Source organism: Zophobas morio, unplaced genomic scaffold (genome assembly GCF_036711695.1).
Source record: "Zophobas morio isolate AGI-343-1 ecotype UQ-CSIRO unplaced genomic scaffold, CSIRO_AGI_Zmor_V1 ptg001073l, whole genome shotgun sequence".
NCBI classification, from domain to species: Eukaryota; Metazoa; Arthropoda; class Insecta; order Coleoptera; family Tenebrionidae; genus Zophobas; species Zophobas morio.
In genome coordinates, this window is record NW_026973173.1 from 1 (window position 1) to 22,638 (window position 22,638).

Below are 22,638 nucleotides of genomic sequence, written 5' to 3' on the forward strand. Positions count from 1 at the left end.
GTCATTTTTATTACTGTATTTCTTTTTAAATCGTAGGAGGAAATAACAAGAACCTACGCTTCTTTAAATTTAAATTTTGCGTAAAATCTACCTTAATTTTAAATTTAAAAGTAATAATTCCATAAAGCGTTGGATATTATATAATGGAAAGTTTAAAAATAACTTCTAAGCTTAAAAAAGATTTACTTTATATGAAGTTAACATGAATATTTTATAAAAAGAAGGCTCAGATTTTTATTAACTTTCAGTATGATAATAATTTTTTTGATTACTTTTTAAAACTTTAACACTGTGTATCTTATATTTCGTGTGACTGCTGAATAAAAGTAGTTATTTTTAACAATTATAGTTTATTTTATATGATCTTTTTGTTTTTTTTCCCACATGTAATTTCTATACAACCTCTTTTTCTGGCTGGACGATTCTTTATATTCTTTATTTTTAGGCTATGAATTCCAATATTTTGTGCGCTTACATTATAGGCAATTTGCAAATTTTTTATAGTTAATTAAAATTTCAGTTTAGTTTTTTTTTTCAATGTAAGTTCTTAACAACTATATTTTAACGAATGGCAATTCTTTTTAAATATAATATATATAACCTTATTTTTTTATTGCGCTTATAATTTATAGTTTTAGCAACTGCAAGGTAATTTTTTTATATTGCTTATGCATAACAATTGTTTTTTGGGTTTTTTTTACCAGTATATATATTTCTAACCATCCTTTTTTTAAATTTATTTTATAATTTAGTATTTTGTTACAGCGAATCTGCAAGACTGTTTTTTTGTGTTTACAACCTGCTAACTTTTAAATTTGCTGTACAACTTTATTTATTTGATTGCCAGTTCCTTTTTGGTTTTTAATTTCATATCACATTTTTTTCAAATAGAAATAAAAGGAATAAATAATTAAAAGTATATTTATATATATATATAAATCCACTTCTCTATTCTTTTTTTTTCAATAAAATAACAGGTAATAAAATACTAATAATGATAATTGGCTGATGTCAATTTATTTATTTTATTTAAGGCCTTTCATTAGTTTTGGTGCGCTTATAATTCTAATGAAATTGCGGTGCCATTTTTCTGTTTGTTTAAAAAAATAATGAATATTATTTTTATTCATTATTATTAACGATTCAGTATTACCATTATAAATGTAATTATTAAATTATCTCCCATAATTTCTCTAATTTTATAAATAGCATAAAAATTATAATAACTGCTCACTTTAATTCAAATAAAAGTTCACTAAATTTAATGTTTTCTTGCTGTCCAGTACTAAAATTTTTCAATAAGACTTCCTTTTTTTCAAATTCCGTCGCTCCAATTAAAATCTATGAATTAAAATTGAAGGAATAATACTGGACAACATATTTTATGTTTGGGTTATTATTGTTAAAAAACATTAAGAAATTGCTTTTGCTATTAATTATTGTTATTTTTTAATAATAATAATTTTATATATAAAAATTTTATTGGTGGAAAAAATGAAAAAAATTGAATGAACATAGTTTTTTCAATATTTCTATATAGTTAAAAAAAAATTCAAACTTTGTAACTTTTAACGTTATAAATAATTAATAATAATAAACTATATATGAATTATTTTTTATTTACAGTGAATAAAGATTGAACAAACATTGAAAGCTTTCTAAAAAATATTAATAATTAGATATTAAACTTTTTTTTCATTACTTATTGAAAAAAAATACGTCAATATTTTTTACGTAAATGTAATATTTGTATAAATTTCATATAATAATTTAATTCATTATTTATAGCAAAAATAAAAACCTCATCTTTGAAGTGAATAACAAAAATGTATCTAAATATCGTGGAAAAACTTTTATTATTTATATGACAACCTTTTTGAGTGAATATCGAATGAATATTAAATTTTTCATTATATTCAGTGAAAAAAAACCCACACTTCCCCCCCCCCCCCCCCACGCTATTTAACGTGAATCGTAAACAATATTAATAAAAATTTCTTTTACTATATTAATTTATTATATAAATATCACCACAAAAGGAAGTTTTCACAACGTAAAATTGTAAAATTTAAAAAAAAAAATTCAAAAAGTATAAGTTAATACAATTTTTACAAAAATATAAAAAAAGTAATAAAAATAAAATAATATAAAATATGTAATAAAAAAAGTAAATAAAACGATTTCTAGAAATATTCAACAAGGCAAATTATAAGATGTATAAAAAAATTCTAATTATTTTTAAAAATAATAATAACTTTTTTTTTAATTATTTATAGTGAAAAAAAAAACCCGAAGAGCGCAATTAACGTAGAAATAGTGTCAATAATAAAAAATATTACACTAATCATTATCAAATATATTTGAAGAATTTATAAAAAGTTTTTTTTTCTTTTTCTTTAGTAAAAAAAAAAATACTCCGAGAAATGACAGCCTTATTAAGTAGCCATGAAAAGGTATAAATAATTTATGAAAATTTTTGTTTCCATTTATTATAGCGAAAAAAAAAAAACCCCAGCATGGGCGCCCTTGTTAACGGCTTTAGACAGTTTTTTAGAAATGGGTCCTGCAAATTTATAGAAAAATAAAAATAATAATAAAAAGTATAATATTTATAAATAAAAAAAGCAGAAACTAAACTTAATTAAAAGTTTTAAATTTTATAAATAATAAAAGAAAAAAAATAGAAAAAATTATGGAAAATATAAAAAATTGCTTTTTTTATATAACAAAGAACAAAATCTATAAATAACCTCATAAATTTTATTACTAATTATAAATATTATATTTAATAGAATATAAGGAAAACTATCCAACGCTTCTTATAATAAAATAAATATGAAAACTTCTTATATTTTTAATAAGAAAAAGTAGTGAAAATAAATAATAACAATAATAAATAGCATAAACTATTACTCAAAAAAAAACTTATAAATAGGAAAAATTATCAAATTAATAACTTTATTACGAGAACGTTAGTAATATAAAACTTTAAAAAGATAATATAAAAGATAAATGATTTATATAAAAGAGTGAGAAAAAAGATATTAATGTTTAAAAAAAATAATAAAATAAAGAAACTTTTCAAAAGGAAATGTTTACAAATGATATGAATATTAAATAATAAAAAACACTAAAAAAAAAATAATATTAAATATTAAAAACTTTTATTAATATAATAAAAACACTTAAACAATTTTAAAGGCTACCAAAAAATATAAATTTTTCATAAAAATAATAAAAAACTTAAAAAAAGTTGAAAACAAAACTTATAAAAAATATAATGAAACATTGAAAAAATTTCGCAAACTACTAAATTTTTTATACATAATAATAAAATATTATAAGAATAAAAATAATAAAAAGTTTTCGAAATACAAAAAATAAAATTTAATAAAATTTTTCATAATAAACTTTTTTAAAAGTAAAATATAATAATAAATAGCTTTCAAACTACAAAACAAATAAAAATAATAATCTTTTATTAAATAATGAAAAACACTAATAAATATAAAAATATATTTAAAAACTTTTATAAAAAAAAAATAAAAAAAAAACTGGTAAAAAGTTTGAATTTTAAAATATAAAAAAAAATTTTAATAAACAAAATTTTTATAATTATAAACTTTTATATAAATAATAAAACAAAAAAGTTTACCTAATCATAATGAAAAATATTAGAGATAATAAACTTTTCTACTTTTATAAATAAAAGTCAAAACAAATATTATTACATTGTAACCTTTTCAAGTTTAAAACATCTATAAATCAAAAAACTTTGAGTTTGCAAACTATTATTTTTTTTACTAATAAACTTTCCTAATTTTATAAATATAAGTAAAAAACAATAAATAAAGCTTTTATCAAAGTTTAAAACTATTAAAAATATAGTAAAAATATTAGTTATAATATAAACTCATTTACTTAAAAACTTTTATAATAATAATATTATAAAAACTTATAAAAGTCTGCAAACTGCCAAAAAAATAAGTATAATTAATATGAAAAAAAAATAAATGAACGCTTACAAAATATTAAAAACAATTAAAAAATATTTTTTTACTATAAACTTTAAATTTAAAAACTTTTAAAAAAAATAAAATAGACTTTAAAAGTTTGTTAACTAAAAAATATTATAATAATATTAACATAATAAACTTTTTTACTTTTATTAATAAAAGTAATAAACAAATTTTTTTTTAGTAAAAAAGAAATGAACACAAAATTTTTTTTATTAAAAATAATTAAAATATTTTATTATAAATATTATATATAACAAACTTTCCTACTTTAATAATTAAAAATGAAAATTAAAAAAAAAAAAGCTCAATAAATTTTGCAAACTTATAAAAAAATATTTAGTAACTTTTCTAATTTTGAAAAATAAAAGTAAAAAATAATAAAAAAACACTTGAAAAAGTTTAGAACTATAAAAAATAATAAAAATATTTTATATTGATTTTCCTTAAATTTAAAGTGAGCAAACCTTCATATAATTGAAGGACTTTGAAGCCATTTTCCCGCAATTGTTGTGCAACTTGCATACAAAAGTAAGTGATAGTGGAAATTCTTATTATATAAAACATGAATATAATGAAAAAAGTTATAATATAATAATAATATGAAAATTGTACGCCTCAGAAAAAATGATATTAATAAAAATATAATCAAAACAAGACCTCCCAAGGACACGTGATACGCGTGCCACGGGTTTAAACTTATTAAAAAAATTAACATAAATATGAAAATATTCATAACAGATTTATAAGGATATAATTAAATAATAATGAATCTATATAATATATATATAGTAATATTATTTTAGTATAAAATTTAATAATATAAAAAATGTTCAAAATGGAATAAAAATAAATAATGAAAATATTTTATATTAATAGTAAACATTTTATAATTATATATAAAATATATGTAATTATTATTTCAGTTTAAATAATAAAGTAAATTATATAGTATAAAAATATAATTTATTAAAAACAATTTTAGATATATAATGTTAATATAATTTTTACAAAATAGAAAAAAAATAATAATTATAAAATTTTATATAATTTTTGTATAATAAAATAAAATAAAAAAGTATAAAACATAATAATAGAAAGTAAAAAAATTACTAAAATAAAAAATTAACAAAATCTTTACTAAAATATAAATAATAGAATTAAAAAAGTATAAAATAATGTAAAAGTTAATATTATTTTGTAAAATATAATAATTGATAATAACTTAATTAAATAATAAATAAAATAAAGAAGTTATAAAAAAATATTATAAGTAATAACATTAATATAATAACTTGTTAGAATCTTCTTTAAATTGCACTTCTAACACGGCCAATAATATTTCTTTTTTTAACGGTGCCACGTGAATATTTTTACTGTTGAGTATATCAATAATTCTTTCAACGCCGGCTGCCCAGCTGCGTTGTAATGATGATGATGATAATAATAATAATGATAACAGTAATAAATATATAATAATAACAATAATAAAAATAATGATAATGATAATAGTAATAGTAACAATAATAATAATAATTACCCAATCCCAGAAATGTGGGGGCCTCCCAGTTGTGCTGATAATGAGTTGTACCTTCCTCCCGCCAAAACTGAATTCTGTTAATTATATTATATATAGAAAATAAAAAGATTATAATAAAAAAATATTTGTGTGAAAAAATAATTTTAGTGATTTTTATATTATCTTTTTTAGTGAAATTAAAAAATTTTAGTTATTAAGAATTTATTGTTATGAATATTATTAAATTATTTTAAATTTTATAGTCTACTAAAACAATTTTTTTCTATATAATAAAATTATATAAAAAAATTATAATAGCGAATTTTTGTAGTACTTTTTTTAGTAAACTACTCAAAAGTTATCAGTTCCGACTAAAGTATTCATTATTAGTTATATGAAAAAAATATATAACTTTAAATAATTTTAATTTCCCTCTAATAATTTCCTGTAAAGTATATATAACATTTTTATAAAAAAATTATTTGTGATTATTATACTCCTTTTTTCAGTAAACACTAAAAAAATTCAATTAATAAAATTATCCATTTTTTTTATAATAGACAATAATAAATTGAGGAAAAAAATTATTACAATGATATTTGTATTACATTTTTTCTAGCGGATTTAGCTTTGTTAGTTCATTATAAAACGTATAAAATATAAAATTAAATATATTAATAAAAATATTTATTAATATATATGAATATTAAAAGAAAGAAGATTTAAAAAAATAGTAAATAATAATGACTTACTAAACAATATAAAAAAATATACAAGCAAATAAAAAACAATAAAATTAATTAATTAATATCATGTAAAAATTTTTATAGTAAAAATATAAATAAAATATTATATATAAAAACTTTCGTGAAAAATAATTATATAAAATATATTTAGTTATAAGAATTACTGGAATATAAAAAAGATTAAACAATATACTATATAATACTAACAATAAAAAATAATAAAGTATAATATATTTAGTAAAGAAAAATAATATAATATATATATAAAAATAATTATAATTTTATAAAATACCAAATAATAGTAACAGGGAAAAAATAATAATAATAAAGAATAAAGAAAAATTTAAAATATAAAAAAAAATATAAAAATTATTGTAAGTTTAAAAAAAAATAGTAATAAAAAAAACTAGAAAGACAAAAAAGATTCAAATAAAGGTATATAAGAAACAATAAGAAGTTATAATAAACTTTATTATAAATAAAAGTTACAAATAATATTAATAAAGTATTAATAAATAAATAATAATGATAAATAAATAGAAAATATATTAAAAGTGAGAAATAAAAATATTAATAGAAAAAATTATATTAAAAAAATAATGACAAGTTTTATTTCAAATATTATATTTTTTTATATAATATTTTTTAGTAAAACTTTCATTTTTTTGAGTTTTATTAATAATTTTTTATACCTTATTTATACTTTAGAGTATTATCTTTGTTTTATTTGTTTATTTATATATTTATATTTTTCATATTAACACTTTCTTACTATTTAATTTTTTAATTTCAAGAATTTTTTAAGTATATGGTAATAAAAAAATAATGAATGCAATAAATAGCCTGAGCGCCGGCATGTTGCTTACTAACAAACTCCCAAACTGTTGAAGTGTAATAGTCTAAACCTAAAAAAAAAATAATAAATAAATGTTTTTAAAAATATAAAAATAATAGTTAGTAAAAGTTTTCAAATAATAATAATAATAACAAATATATAATAGACAGTACCAATAATAAACTCTAAACAATAAAAGTTTTTAATAATAATATATAATAAGCAATAACTTGTCTGCAAAATAATGAGGTTATAGAATTTTTTGGTTACTTATAGAAACTATATAAGAAAATATTAACTAAATGATATAATACAATAATTCAGAATTTTAATAATAGTAATAGATAATAATAAAAACTATTAAAAAAAAAGGTTTTAATAAAAATAATAAATAATAAAAAAATAAAGTTTAATAGATAATAATAATTAATCAATTTTTCGGAATAACAAAATTATATATGAATTTTTAAATATTTATTTGGAATTATAATAAAAAATAAATATAATATAAAAATAAAAGTTTTTTAATAATAATAATAAAGAAAATAAAAGAAAATAAATAATATTAATAAATGATAAATAATAATAATAATAAAAATAACAAAAAAGTTATTTTTTAAATAATATCATTTTTGTATCAATAATTATAAAGTTTTTATTAAATTTTTAAAATTTATTTTAGTAATAATAATAAATATTAAAAATAATATAAATAAAAGTTGGTAATAATAATAAATGGTGATAAAAATAAAAATTAAAAGTTTTTAATAATAATAATAAATAAAATAATAAAGTTTGTAAATAATAATAATAAAATTGATAACTTTTTTATATTTATTTAGCAGAAATTAATAATATAAATATATTTTTTTATAATAAAAAAGTTTTCATAAAATTTTTGTTAAAATTTTTTTTTCAATAATAATAATAAATAATAAAAAAGTTATTAGAATTTTTATTAATTATATAAATTTATAATATAAATAAATAAACTGTAAAGACAAGTATCAAAAGTTTTGTATAAAAATAATAAAAATATTAATAAAAAAATAATACTAAAAAGTTAATAATAAAGTTTTTAGATATTAATAATGAATATTATATAAATAATTTTTTTATAAAAAAAATTATTAAAAAGCTTTTCGGTAATTATTTGAAGTATAAAATAAAAAAATAATAGAAACTACAACAATATAATACTAATTTTTCTTTAATAATTAAAAGAAAAAGACTCCAAAAAAGTTTAATTAAAATAATATAATAAATATTTTCTTTTTTAAATAATAAAAAGTTATTAAAAAATAATTAAAATAAATTTCTTTTATAAAAGAAAATTTATAAAAACTTCTTCAGCAAAAATTGGATTTAATATAATAAAAATAATAATTAAAGTTTCGAGAGGATTAAAAAAAATAAATAGATTTTTTATATAATACAAAATTATTATAAAGTTTTTCAGTAAAAATTGGATTTAATAAAACGAAAAATACTTAATAAAAAAAGTTATAAATAATTTTTTTTCAGTAAAAATTGGATTTGATATAATAAATATAATTAATAAATAAAAAATATAATAAAAGTTTTGAGAGAACAAAAAAATTAATAATAAAATTATCATAAAACTTTTTCAATAAACATGATGAAAAAATAAAATAATAAAAGTTAAATAATAATAAATATATATTTTTTACAATGAAAAAGTTATTAAATTTTTTTTTTCATTCGACTTAAAAGAGAAAATAGAACTAAAAAATAATTTATTTATTAGGTATACATAAAAAATTATTATTAATAGATAAAGTAAGAAACAAAAATGAAAAATATTACAAAAAACAAACAAAAAGTTTTTTTTTACATTTGAATAATAAATAATACAAACATAATTATTAATAGGAAAAGTTAGAAAATCATAATAGTAATAAGTAAAGTATTACTTAATAAAAAATAAATAGTATGAATAACAATAGTGGCAATGGTTAAAAATAAATAAATAAATATTATAAATATGAAAAGTTAGATAATATTAATAATAAGTAGAGTATAATAATTATAATATTAACAACAACAATAATAATATTATCGTACCCCGAACTAAAGTTTTACTTACAGTAAAAGGAATTTCGAGAGCTTCCAGGCCAGAAAGTACTTGTTCAAATCTCTTTTTCCTATAATAATAACAATTATTATTGTAATCAACTATTAATAATATAAGTATTCATTACTTTTTATTATTATTATATTGTTTAAGTAAAGCAAAAAGTTTATTTTTAGTTGCAATAATATTAATATTAATAATAGTATAAACAAATAAATTAGAATAAATACGATTCTGAAGAGGCAAAGTCGAGCAACGCTGGCGAGTCGCTAGAAATTTCGACATCCTTTGAGTTTTTGGAGTCTAAAATTCTTAAAACATTTCCATTTGCTAATCTGTAAAAAAAAAAAACAGTAAATCTATGGAACCAGTGGAAGCGCCTCAATAAAATTTAAGTTAAAAATTTTTATTAAAAAAATAAAATATTTATTGATGTAATAAATATAAAAAAATTTTAAAAATATAGAAAGCAAAAAACATTAGAAATTGGATAAAAAAATTCAGTATTTTTTTTTTGGGATAAGATTATGCAGAATATTGAAGTTATTTTTATTCAGAAAATGTTAAAAAAAAGATTTTTGTATTTTTTAAAACTGAGTGCATATAAAATTGTGAAAAATATATTATTATAATAAATAAAAGTATAATGAAGAAAAAATTTATATAAAAAATTAAAAAATAATAAAAAGTAAAATTTTAAAGTTTATAAAGAAAAATGATGGATGAATATAAAATTATTAATAAAATCAAAAAATAATAACAAAAAGATAGTAATAAGCAATAAATATTTTAAAAATAATAATAATATAAGAATATTATAGAAATATAAATTATTAATATAAACTTTTTTAATAATAAACAAAAGTTTAAATTTTTTATAATAAAAATAAAATATAAATAAAAACTTTAAGAATAAGAAGAAGAAAAAATTTACATATAAATACATAAATATTAATAAATATATTTAAAATAAAAATAAGAAAAAACTCAAGTTTATTATATAATGAAAATAAAATATAAATACTTCAAGAATAATAATAACAAGAAAAAATATTTAAAAATATTATAAAAAAATTATTAACATAAACTTAAATAATAAACAAAATAAGAGTAAATACATGAACATATTATAAAAATACAAATTATTATAAAAACTTAAATAATAAAAAGATAAGAGAAAATATAAATATAAATTTTTTTAATATTAATAAAAACTTTAACAACATAATTATAACAACAAAAAAGAATATAATATAAATTATTATAATAATAATAATAATAATAACCAGAAAAATATATATAAAATAATATAAATTATTAATAAAACTTTTAAAAATAATAACAAAAAGATATATAATCATATAATTTATTTATAAAAAAAAAAACTTCTTAAAGTAAATAATAATAATAATAAAATTAAATTTTTAAAATTAAGTTTTAAGTAAAAACGCTTGAAATGATAGTAATAAATAAAAAGTTTAAAAAAAATTACTATAAAAAATTAAATTATTAATAACAACTTTAAAGTTAATAATAACAACAAGAAATTATATATGAAATTAATAAAAATAATAAGTAAAAAGTTAATAAATAAAAAATAATAAGAAAAAAATATTCATTATCGGTGGCACTCCAAAATTAATATTAAAAAATTGTTATTTAAAAAGATATTATATAACTTTTAGATTATTAATAAAAAAATTATATTATTAATATTTAGAAAAAATATTAATAAAAACTTTAAATATAATAATAATAAGCAAAAAAGTTCATAATAAAAATTTTTATAGTAGAAAAAGAGTATAAATAAAAGTAAAAAAAAAAAAAGGGAAAATTGTAATAATATTAATTAAAAAAGTTTATTAATAAAAATATAATGACAAGTAAAATATAAATAAAAATATTAATACAAAGTTCCAAAATTAATAATAACAAAAAAGTCTATTTATAAAAAAAATAATAAAAAAAAGAAAAAAAAAGAAACTCTAAATGTAATTATGTTAAGCAAAGAGTTTAGTAATATAAAAATAATGAGTAAAAATAAAGATAAAAAGAAATATTAACAAAAACTAAAATACAATAATAAGAAGCAAAAGTTTATTGATAAAAAAAATAATAAGAAGAAAATATATATAAAAAGTATAATAATAATATATTTCAAGTAAAACCAAAAAAAATAAAAATAAACTTTTTTAAATAAATAAAAAAATATATAGTATAAATAAAAGTACTTTATATAAAAATATACCGTTTTTTACTTTCTTCGGATAAAAAGGTTTGATTCTTTTTAAAATATAATAAAAGTTTTTCTTTATAAACTTTTAAAGTTTCGTAGTCGCCCATCGAATGAAGCAGAAGCTTTAATAATAATAATAATAAATAAATAAATCGTAAAAAATATAATAATTACAAGTCCTTCATAAATTATAATAAACGAAACAAATAATATAAAAAGAAATAATTTTATAATAAACTAAAAATATTAATAATATTTTATTTGCCCAAATTTTTAAAAGATTAGTAAATAATAATTATAATAAACGAAAAAAAAATAATAAATATTTTTTTAACTTCTTTAAGTTTTCTAATAATTAGTATTAATATAATAAAAGATAAAGAATATATTTATTATTGTTATAACCATTAACAATAATATTTTTTTATTTGCATAAGTATAAATATTATTATAATATAAATAAATTAAAAATGTAAAAAGTTTAATAATAATAATTTTATCAAATTGCTTAAATTTTTATTATAGAATAAAAAGCGTAATAATAATATATAAAAATAATAATAATAAAAAGAAAAAAATATATAATTAATATATTAATAATTGCAAAATATAAATTAGAATTGTAAAAAGTTTTATAATAATAACTTTAACTTTATTAATAATTTTATCAAATTGCTTAAATTTTTATTATACAAAACGTGTAATAATAATAATAATAACTTGAACTTCACTATGAACACTGAATCGTTTCAAAGCCGCCCAACCCATTACAATCATTTCTACGTCAACCAATGGATGATCTTCATCAAAAACTTCAACGCCAAATTGAAAGAACTAATAATAATAATAATAATATATTTAATAATAATAAACAGAAATCATATAACAGATAATAATTATTATTATTAAAAAAATAATAGTAATAAATTGATAAAGAAAAAACAACAATATTTATTAATATTATATATTATTTATAATTACTATTACATTTTATTATTTTGTATAAACTTTAATGTTATTATTTTTTTTGTTCATTATTAATTTTCAACAATATTTATAACTATTTTTTATGAACTTTTATGTAATAATGATATTTTTTGTTCATAATTAATTTTCCTGTAATATTTAATGCTATTCTTTATAGCTTTATTAATAATTTTTATTCATTATTAATTTTTCAATAACCTTTATTATTATTATTTTTATTAACATTTATGTAATATTATAATTTTATGTTATAACCAATTTTTCAAAAATTTAGACTATTCTTAAAATCTTTTATATAATAATAAAAATAGTTTATATAATTTTTATTATAGACCTTTTTTTATTATGTTAACTTTTATATTCTTCATTATGATTATAAACTTCTTTTTTTATTTATACCTTAATATTTTCTTACTTTTTATAATAAACTTTTCTTACAAACGTTTATATAATAATAAAATATTTAACTTTTTATTCGTTATAATTGACTTTTCTATATAACATTACTATTTTTGGTAAACTTTACATAATAAGAAAATATATATACTTTTTTATTTGTTACTATAAACTTTTCCAATTTATAAAGTACTTTTTTTATAAACTTTTATATATTAATGATAATATTTATATTTTTTTAATCACTATTAACTTTTCTATATCATTTATTACTATTTTTTTTATAAATAATTTTTTTAATATAATAATAATATATATTTTTTTGCTTGTTATAATTAACTTTTCTATATTAATTATTATTTTTATAGTTTATATATTATGAAATTTATTTACTTCTATTTATTATAATAAAACTTTATTTATAATCTTTATTATTTGTTATAATAACTTTTCTGAGTTATTTAATTTTAAAAAAATTTTATATGATTATTTATAATTTTATTTAATAATATTAACTTTTCTACATTATTTATTATTTTTTTTATAGTTTTTTTATTTTAATAATATTTACATTATTTTGATTATTATAATAACTTTCTTATATATAATAATAAAATTATTTTATTTTTTTTTATGCTATAAAAACTTTTCTATATTACTAATTATAATTTTTTATATTTTTTTTTATTACATTAAAATTTTTTTTCAAATATTTTTTAATTTATAACAAATTTTCTAAATTATTTATTTCCTATAAACTTTTTTTATAAAATAATATTTATAATTTCTCATTTAGTATAGACTTTTTTCTATGTACTTTATTACTACTTTTTATAACTTTTCTATAATATTAATAATGTTTATGTGTTTTTATTTGTTATTATTAATTTTTCTAAATTATTTATTACTATTATTTATAATATTCTAATACTATTATATTTTATTTCTCCTTATTCTTTTGTATTTTTTAATAAAATATTGAAAAGTTATATTTATATTTTGCTACTATAAACCTTTTATTTACAATTTTTTAAAAAAAATTTATAATAATAAAAATCTTAATAATAACCTTCTCATATTATTTTTTATGCTTTTCAAAATTTTTTATACTAAATATATTTTTTTATCGCGTTACTATTATATTTTTACTTATATATAATTTTTGATTACTACGCGTATATAAAAATTCACAAAATATAAAAATAAGCAAAAAGTTATAATAAAAATAAATAAGTAAAACATTTTATATCAAGAATTACTTGTCTAAATCTTCCACGTTGCGGTTTTTCTATACGAAACATGGGACCTTCATAGAAAAATCTTTTACTATAGTTTTTTTATATTAAAAAAAAAAATAAGAAAATTTTATTAAGTATAAAAAAGATGTCTATAGTCTTTATATATATAAAAATATATACAAAAAATGTAGTAAAAGTATAAAAAAGTAAAAAATATAAAGTTTTTTAAATTATAAGAAATATATAAAATTAAGAAAAAGTATAAGAAAAAGTCAAAAAAATTATACTTTTTGAATATATAATATAAATAGTTAGAAAAAAAAAGTTTTTTAAATTATAAAATATATACAAAAAATAAGTAAAGTATAAGAAAAAGTGAAAAGTCATACTTTTTGATGCATAATATAAATAGTTAGACAAAAAGTTTTTCAAATAAAAAATAAGTAGACGTATACGGAAAAGGAAAAATAATAAAACCTTTCTAATATATAATATAAAAAGTTATAAAATATATATAAATAATAAGTAAAAGTAAAAAAATTAAAAATTTGCTAATATAAAATATATGAAATGTAATAAAAATTTATTAAAAATATGTAAAAGTATATAAAAAAAATAATTTTCCAAATATAAAGTATAATAAAAGTAATAAAAAGTAAAAATAATAATATTTTTAATATAAACACAATAATAATAAACAATGAGTTTTTTGTATAATAAAAATTATATAAAAAATATATAATAGTATATAAAATATAAAAAATTATTTTTTTTCAATATTTTCTATTTAAAAAAGATAATAACAAGTAAAAAAAGTTTTATTATTGGTACTATAATAATAAATTAATAATAATAAAAGTTTCAGTATTTAATATTTTGAAAAAGTAATAAATAGTAAAAATATATATTTTTATTTTTATAACTAAAAATAATAAAAATTAAAATAAAAAAGTTCAAATATTAAAATTTTTTTAAACTAAAATTAATTATAAAAAATAATATATTTTATTACTAGTAATAAAAAAAGTATTAGAAGTATAATTTTATTTTATTTTTTAATAACAAAAGAAAAAGAAAAAAGTTATTATGTTAATACCGAAAATAAAAGTAAGAAAATAGTTCATATTTTTATTAATATTAATAATTTTTATAATATTGCATAATATATAATAATGAATTTATTTTATTAATAAAAAAATTAAAAAATTAAAAAAGTTCGTGAAATATTTTTTTTGTAATAATAAAAATAATAATAAACTAAAAAAAAAAGATATAAATTTTTATATAAAATAATATTATTATTATTTTTTATTAAATAAAAAAAGAGTAAAAAAGTTTGTGTTATTTAATATAATTATAATAATAAAACTAAAAAAAAAGTATAAGCTTTAATATTAAGTAATAATAGTAAAAAGAAAAAAAAAGAGTAAAATAAAGTTTATAATATTTCATCGATACCAAAAAAAAAGAGTTAATACTTTTATTTAATAATGAAAATAGAAAAAGTTTATAAATTTGAATATAAAATATGAATAAAAAAATTTTAATTTAATAAAAGAAAAAGAAAAAGTAAGTTTTTTAAAATTTTTTAATACCAAAAGATAAGAAATTAAATTATCAATAAATTTTAATTATTAATAAAAATAATAATAATTTTTTATTTAATAACAAAAAAAAAGATGGAAAAAGTTAATGTTTTTTTATACCAAAAAAAATTAATACAGCTATTATATTTTATTTAACAACAATAAAATTGGTAATAATAAAAGTATAAAAAATATTCCAAATATAAAATAATATAAAATATAATAAATAAATAAAAAAATAAAAATAAATATCACAAACTTGAATGATAATAATATATAAAAAAAACTCTTTAATAAAAGTATAAACTTGAAAATAATACAAAAATATAATAATAAAGAATATAGATATTAATATTAATTAAAAATAATATAAAATATAATAAAAAAATAGAACTAATATTGACCATAAAAAGAATTATCGTAAAACTTTTAAATAGCAAACAAAAATTCTTTAAAGTATATTAATATAAATATATAATAATATTAATAAAAATATAAAATATTATTCACATATTATTAAATATAATAATAATAATAAGTATAATTATTTAGTAATGAATAATAATTATTAAAAAACTTATAAAACATCCTTAAAAAAAATTGAAAATTTTACATAATAATAAATATAACAATAATAAAATATTATATATACATAATAAAAAATATAATAATAATGAAAAGTAAAATTTATTAATAATAGATTATTATTATAATAAATCTTTTAAAGTGTTGAAAAAAATTTTTACTTAAAAATTAACTTAAAATATAACAAAATATATAAATATTAAAAATAAACATTATAAATAAAAATAATAATATAAACTATAATTGTTTAATAATAAAAAATTTTAAAATTTATAAAACATTGAAAATTTAAATATAAATAATACAAAATTTTAAAACTTTTACCTAAAAATTAATTTAAAATATATTAAAAATATATAATAATAATTAAACATAAATAATATTAAAAATAATAAAAATAAAGTAATATTCAATATAAGAAATTTAAATAAATAATGCAAACTTGAATGAACAATGTATATTATAATATTTTTTTGATATATATTGAAACAATGAAATAAAATATAATACTAATAAAAATATTATAAATATAATAAAATAGTGAAAACAAGAAATAATAATTATTATAAAACTTTTAATATAAGAAGCAGAAAAAAATATTATAAATAAAAATTCTGAAATCTAAAATACTTTTTTTCTTTTATTATAAAAAAAAGTATGAAATCACAATAAAAAGTTTGTCACGACGTTATTTATGATTTTTTTTGAGAAAAAATATTTTTTAAAAAAAAGTAATAATTTTTTAGAAAAGCAGTACGCCGCTAGCGAGGCGGTGTAAACTGCTTAACAAAAAAAATATAAATATATTAATAATAATAATAATAAAATAATTATAATAATAGTTATAGTAGTAGGTAGCAATATTAAGAGTAAATAAATAATAATAGTACTTTAAGCGAATATTTGAGGGCGACTCACTAAGCAAAGCTCGTAAAATACCTTAAAAAACAATTTTTATTATAAAAGCGGAATGAAAAACGTTGAAAATTTTGTAAATAATAAAAATAATGCTGACGTTTGGCCCCAGACGAGGGCGGTGCAACAGGGCATATTTATAATAAATCCCACGCAAAAAATATACAAAAAAAATTGTTGTGTACAGCAATCATTTTAAAGGGAAAAATATAAAAATTTAACGAATAATAATAGTATAATAACTAACTAAATATATATATATATAGTAATACTATATATAAATTCTATTATAAATATATAAATATTACAATAAATAATTAGAAAAATAAATTTGTATTGCGTAAAAGCAACAAATGAAAGCACCGAAAAAATAAATAAAATAATGCAGCGTCCAATTACAAAAGGGATTCTAGCTAAATTATAGTTTATTATTATTATTAACTAGATAATAATAAAATTTTAACTTTATTACTTATAAATATAAAACATCAATTTATTTTCTATAGTAAAACAAATTTTTTTTATAAATATATTAATTAGAAACTTTATAATTTTTTTTAAAATTAATACTAATATTAATAAAAAATTTATATTACCTTTTAAAAATAATAATTCTTTAAAAAGTTTCACATAAACAAAAATATTTTTTCTACTAAAAAAAGTTATATTTAATAACCATACACAAAAAGTTTATATAAACTTGTGATAAAATAAAGAAAAATTATATAAAAAAGTAAAATAAAATTTTATACATAAAAATATTATTTACAATTATTATACTAATAGTTAATAATTTTGTAATATATTTAATAGAATATAAAAATGAATAAAAACTTTTATAAATACTTTTTTTAAAGTAAACTTTGATTATTTTATATAAGTAAATTATATAACTTTTTAATATTTGTATAAATAAAGTTATAAATAAGCACACCCTTTTCTATAAACTTTAATATTTATATAAAAAATACAACTTTATACATAAAAATATAAAAAAGTAAACTTTTATTTTCTTATTTAAGTAAATATCATAAGAACTTTTCAAAATTTGTATAAACTTTTTTATAAATACTTTATATTAAAAAAGGTAAAAATAGCAACCCTGTCCAAGTTTTTATACCAAAAAATAGTAAAAAAGTAAAAAAAAAAGTAAATTTTTAAGCGAAAACTCTAGAATTAATATAAAATAATAAAATATTTAATAAAAATACAATATATATATTTGAAGATAAAGCAAACTTAATAATATTTAATAAATAAAACAATAAAGAAATAGAAGTATATAAATTTATTTAAAAAAAAATAAAAGTTTTTATTTCCTAAAACCAAAAAATTTTTGTAAATAGTTTATTTAAAGTGAAAATAACGTTAAACTTGTAATATTTTTTATGAAACGAATATAAGAATAATAATGAAGTAATAAAAATAAAGGTAATAATATTACAATAAAAGACTAGCAGATGGCCGGAACATAATGCCACAAATTATTTTTATCTATACAAATTGATGCAATAAAACCCATTTCTGGCGCAATATAGAAATAATATTTTTTTAAAAATAAAATTTTTTTAAAGCTCACTAAAAAATTCTTTAAACATTTTATAATAAAAAAACTTATACTAAAAAATTTTTAACGTTTCATATAAACAAATAGCAAATAAAATATAATAAGAGCAGCCAATACAAGCGGTTCCTTCTGGTCGTAAGCAAATCATTTTGTTTTCATTATCAATCGACGGGAAGGAAAAAAGTTCTTTTTTAATTATATCGTCGTTGCCTAGCGACCTAAAAAGTTTTATGTAAGAAGTTTTATTGTTATTATTATATTATTATGATAACTTTAAAAATTATATTGTTTTCATTATAAACATTATACTAATATATAAATAATACCATTACTATTACTGTTAATAAGAGTTTTTATAAATTTTTTTTTTATAAACATTATTATAGTATAAATATTAATACTATGGTTTTTTATAGTTTTAATTATTATTATAAAAACAATCAATAAAAATTCTTGGAAATTAATTTTTCAAACATTTTCATAATTAATAATACCATAATTATATTAAAGTTACCCCTTTTATAATTATGATTATCAATAAAGTTTCTTATATATTTATAAAGCTTCTTATAAAGTTATAATAATAATTTTTCTTAATACTTTTTTTTATGAACATTATTAATATTATTTTGATAATAATTAATAATATATATATTCATTAATAGTAAAATACACCCATAAACATTTTATTACAACTATTATAGTTTTCTTTTATATAAAAGTTTTTCAAAATTACTATTACTAAGTTTAATAAAATAAAAATTTATAAAAATTTATAAAAATTATTGTTACATAAATTGTTTATTAAATATTAGTCTAAATAGACTATTATGATATTTATTAGTAGCAAGCCAATACTTGTTTATTAAAAATAAAATAATTTTAAAATATAAACAAATTTCTTTATAACAACTCTAATCATATTATTATTACTGTTTTGCATTTTTATTACCAGTATTATTATAAAATTCTCAACTTTCAGGGCAAACTTCCTCACTTTACTTATGATAAGCTGCAATAGACTCTTCTGGTTTATAATATTTTCTTTATATATTAATTCTTATCAAATTTACGTAGAAACTTTTTAATTTATAATAGCTTTATATAGTAAATAGTTTGGCAAGATGCTTTTTAAAAAGATGAGAATATACACAGATATCTGAATCCACTAAGCTTTATTTCATTTTATTTTATCTGGTTTACTATAAGTTTTTCAGTTATAAACTTTTAGCTAATCAAAAAAGCGCTAAATTTTTAAAGAAATAATATACTTAAATGAAGTTAAAAAAAATAAAGCAAAAAGCATTAAAGACCTTTCGAATAGTTCCCTTTTTTCTATAATGGGAGTAGCAATAGATTCGCAATTAAATTTAGAACAAACCGCTCTAGCCTAAAATTCGTAAGTAAACATTTTATTTTATAGTAAGTACAATAAAAGTAAGTATGGTTTTATAATAACCTTTTCTATAATCTCTTGATGTAGTATATAATCCTCTCCAAATAAATCGTAAGTACCTTTTATTCTCTAAAGAAAATAATTTGTTTATTAAGTTACTGAGTTTTTTTTAACTATAAAAACTTTATTCAATTTTTAACTGTCTTCTTTTATCTCTGTATTAGCTATTTTATAAAATAAAATCTACTAAGTAATTTTAGTTAAAAGGATATATATTTTACAGGTTACATATTTATTAGCTATTAAATTAAAATATATTTACGTGCATTAAATTATTAGTAAAAGTGCTAAACAACTATATTGTGAGTCGACCTCCGTTCTTCCTTTTTTATATAAATTAAAAGTTTCCTTAAGATTTTCATCAAAAGTTTGAGTAGTAAATTGAAAACTAAAAACTTTAATATTCTGTATATATATATAAAATTTGCTGTTACTAAAAAAAAAAAAAGCAAACTTCTGGCGTTTACTTTGTATTTTTTATAAAATAATTGAATGGTCGCTGTACTGATAGGAGCAAATATTGTCGTAATATTTTTCCAAGTCATCTATTAAAAAGCAAATAAAACGCTATTTTAAGTATTAGGAGTCGTCTTAGATTATAGATATAATGTAGTAAGAATTTGAGTTAAAAGAATCTACAGTGGATAAATAAAGTTAATAAAGTAAAATAAAGCTAAAAGTAAAAAATTAAAGTCACATTTATAATAGATATAAATACTTAAAGTTTAGTCATTCAAAGTTTAAAGAGACTTGAAAAAAAAAGTAAAAAAGACTTCGTAGAAAATATTTATAATTAAAAAACATAAAAGTATACTAGAGATACATACACGTTTTTTATATATATAAATATACGCCTTTAATGCGTAGTCTATAAAAAACGGGAACGTTAAACTTTTAAGGAAAGCTAAAAATTTTGCGAAATTCAATAGGGCTCGTGAGGGTCAGTATATTATAAAAATCATTTTTTCAATTTTTATAATATCATAGTATAATTTTAATAATAATAACTGCCATTGCTCCATTAAACATTTTAATTTCTACACAAATTTATAATTGTATGACTTTTACTTGCATATTCGATACCTACGAGAACTCGATTTTTACATTAAACAAAAATCATTTTATGTGCACAAAAAGAAAATAGAGTTACAATTTTTTTTTTTTCATAGTTTTTTCAGTATTTCTACTAAATTTAAGAATTAACGAAAAAATATTTAGTACAATGCATTTGTATATTTCCGGAAAACTAAGTAAGCCTGTAGCATAAATAAGAGTATTAAACTTTCTCTTAAAAAAGCATACTATTAGTTTGTAAAATAAATATTTTTTTAAACGTAAGTTGGTTTTTTTTCCTTACGCAACTCTACCAATGCGTAAAAAAACTGTCTACAACTTTTTTTTCACTACACTTTTATTGTAAAATTGTAGTTTTTACTTATTAAACCTGCTTCTTATCACTCTTTGCTATCTGCCTTCGACATACACAATTGCAAAAATTATTTTTTTATAAAACACTTAATTTTAGATTTTATAGTAGGATAAATTTTATTGTAAAAAATAAAAACTTAAATCAGTTCGTTATCCAATTATTAAAGCTACTTATACATATTCTTGAAAAGATTAATTTTTTTTTGTTTCCTGTTAAAATTTATATACCCTTTAAATTTGTGCACCTGTCTATCAATTTATTCTATTAAGGTATTCTAGCTACATATAACTCAATTTTACGAAATTTTATTAAATTAAGCTTGAAGTTTTGATAAAAGATTAGACAATTTCTGAACTGTTTCCTCTAAGTTATTTAAATTATAATCCATTTGAAGTTCGCCTTTGCTTGATTGAAATAAATAACTATTTAAATTATAATCCATAAATCCTATTGATGGATAAAAGTTATGTTATATACAGAAGTTTAAAAAAAAAAGTTATTTAACCATTATTATTTGTATCGGCGAAATCTGAGAAAGATTTCGTCCTAAGTTTGGGTTTTTCTTGTTGGAGAAGTCCCTACTCGCGGAAAATCAGTATTTTTTTTATTTCTTTAAAGAGAATACAATAGAGAAATTTATTGAGACAAAGCAAAGTCAATGTCGGCCAAACTAGCATCTTGTAAGTTTCCATTAAAAACTATTAGTTACTAATTTGTTTTACATGTCTAATACACAGTGACTTCGGTACAAGTATAAAACTAATTTACTTCCAGACTTAAACGTTTACCAAGTTAACCACATTATTAGAAATTTTCATAAAAGGGCCTTCGTCAATAAAAAATAGTTGAAAAGTAATAGCTATTAGCCTTCTTAGTAGAGATCGGTTAAGTTTTTTTCGCCTTGAAATACCTTTTTGAAACTGTAAATAGGTAGATGCATCTTTTAATTTATAGAGCGTTAATCCGAAAAGAATTACCTTTATTGTAAAAAGAGCATAAAATCTCGAAATGGCAGAGATCAAATTATGAAAG

General features: G+C 15.6%; 2 long non-coding RNA genes across 2 annotated transcripts; both read right to left on the reverse strand.

Moving 5' to 3' along the window:
• Positions 1-1,240: 1,240 nt before the first annotated feature.
• On the reverse strand, positions 1,241-5,653 carry LOC135122290 (uncharacterized). The gene is made up of 5 exons (XR_010279314.1): positions 5,557-5,653; positions 5,312-5,434; positions 4,484-4,566; positions 2,511-2,563; positions 1,241-1,341 (listed from the first exon to the last, which is right to left on the reverse strand). It is a non-coding gene; the product is annotated as an uncharacterized LOC135122290 (long non-coding RNA).
• Positions 5,654-22,014: 16,361 nt separating this feature from the next.
• On the reverse strand, positions 22,015-22,638 carry LOC135122292 (uncharacterized). The gene is made up of 4 exons (XR_010279316.1): positions 22,584-22,638; positions 22,395-22,526; positions 22,112-22,184; positions 22,015-22,053 (listed from the first exon to the last, which is right to left on the reverse strand). It is a non-coding gene; the product is annotated as an uncharacterized LOC135122292 (long non-coding RNA).